This window comes from Cupressus sempervirens, chromosome 5, assembly GCF_028749045.1.
Source record: "Cupressus sempervirens isolate cs-2001-9-10 chromosome 5, ASM2874904v1, whole genome shotgun sequence".
NCBI lineage: Eukaryota > Viridiplantae > Streptophyta > Pinopsida > Cupressales > Cupressaceae > Cupressus > Cupressus sempervirens.
The window spans coordinates 103,855,216-103,857,173 of record NC_143122.1 but is presented as its reverse complement, the minus strand read 5'-3'; the positions used below and the strand labels follow the sequence as shown (position 1 = coordinate 103,857,173).

The window sequence follows — 1,958 nt, the reverse complement described above, 5'->3', positions numbered from 1 at the left end:
ACTTAAAACTTTCTACCATTCTTACTATCAATTGCATACCTTACTTCTTTAGCAATTTCAATACTAACATCAAACTTTTAATCATTCCTTAAGCAATAGAGAAATAAGATAACAAGGTGGCAAAGTTCAGTTTCATTCCTATTGTTATCTCAAGATACTCAAATTCTCCTTCCTGCATATTCCTATTCATTATAAATGGAACAACATCTAAGCAGCATACCCTCTCTAATATGATCCTTGCAAATTTCTTTCAATAAAATATCAAGCATGAATTTTATCAACTTGAGCACAATAGAAAGATCATATATAATACTGATACATCAACTTCTCTTCTTCAGAACATATGAAATAGAAACAACACCACACTTTACAATACAATTTCTTTCACATAACCAAGGAGGATTTCTCTCCCCTTGACACAATAATAATACATCTGCTCCTAAGCAAGAAATGGACTCCATAACATCAGGTTTCCAAAACTCTCCAAAGAATACCTGCACAAAAGAGAAACAACTAGGGAACCATGGAGGCTCACCTCCCAACCTAGGCCTCAAAGAGACCACCCCCGCGCTAGGGGAAACAAGGCTCAACGGGGATACATTCAAACATCATCATAATAACAAGAATCCAACATGAAAATCACAGTTTAACAACACATTTACAATTCCCAACCAAGGCTTGCACAATGATTCACAAATGGAATCATAAACATTGGGTGAAGGTGGAAACACAAGGAGGTTTACCATTTCATATCATATCTTACATAAAATCATGCCCTTTCGGGTCTAAATCAACAAAATACAAGGCCCTTTCGGGTCTTCATAATATCATGCCCTTTCGGGGCTTCATAAACATCTTCCACCACACACACTACCAACACAACATCCTCCAACACACACAACCAACAGCTTTAGCTTCCTACAAACCCATACTTTAGTTACTTCCTTCCTCACCATTTTTCCTTTTCTTTTTTCTCTCCCAAGGAAAAATATGAATATGACAATGGCATACAATGGAGCCCATACTCTAGGGTCCTCAACTATGCAATCCAACTGCTGCCCATTCACCCTGGACTCCTCTTCCCTTCCCACAAGGGTGAGTGCAAGTCCCACACCCATAACAATGCTCAAGCACAAAGAAGAAAACAAAACCAAGTAGAAATAAAACAAGAAATTTTCAAGAGTACATCACATTATCACAACACAAGAATACCAAGAACACTCCTACCAAAGGCACTCTTACAATTTTCCATTTCAGCTATGAGATATAAATAAAGCATGGCATGAAGGACTAACCTGCTTACAAGCTATGGCAATGGAATGAAGACCTCTTCCTGCTTGGATTTCCAAATTCTCCTTTCCATTCCTTGGTTGTCTCTAAAATTAGAGAGTGGGTGAATCCCCCCCAAGATTGGCATAACTTCCCTATAAAGACCTCCACTTTCATCCTCACCTACCTCTTTTTACTCTTGTGTTTTTCCACCAATGAGGACATAACCAAGTGGTGTCATGAGGAAAGAAGTTAGGTTACAATATGATTTTCGAATTGGCTTGGAAATGACTCTTTTTGAGGGCCCCCTAGGTCCCCTAGACTCACTTATTATAATATTTAACTCCCCAACCCATACTATTACCATGTGGGTGACTTGTTTTCACAAAATTAACACTTAAGAATCACTTAGGCTCTCTAAAATTCCTATCACTTGTAACTTGCATTCCGTCAAAAAGGTGATTCTTCCTAACACTCTCCAAGGTGGATTAATTGATTTTGCAATGAGGATTAGGCTTAGGTTGAGTGACTTCATGCCAAAGAATCCTATTTCACATGTCATTTGCACATAGACAAAACAAGTGTCAAATGACACACACATGCACATAAAAACACTTCACACATTACGATGACATGTCACTAATCAACCATGCTCTCTGACTATAACACTCATACACAGTCATAGTACG

General features: G+C 38.2%; 1 long non-coding RNA gene across 1 annotated transcript; it reads right to left on the bottom strand.

Annotated features, from left to right (window-relative positions):
* Nucleotides 1-310: 310 nt before the first annotated feature.
* On the bottom strand, nucleotides 311-1,440 carry LOC149554767 (uncharacterized). The gene is made up of 2 exons (XR_016365244.1): nucleotides 1,296-1,440; nucleotides 311-494 (listed from the first exon to the last, which is right to left on the bottom strand). It is a non-coding gene; the product is annotated as an uncharacterized LOC149554767 (long non-coding RNA).
* Between the last annotated feature and the right edge of the window lie 518 nt (nucleotides 1,441-1,958).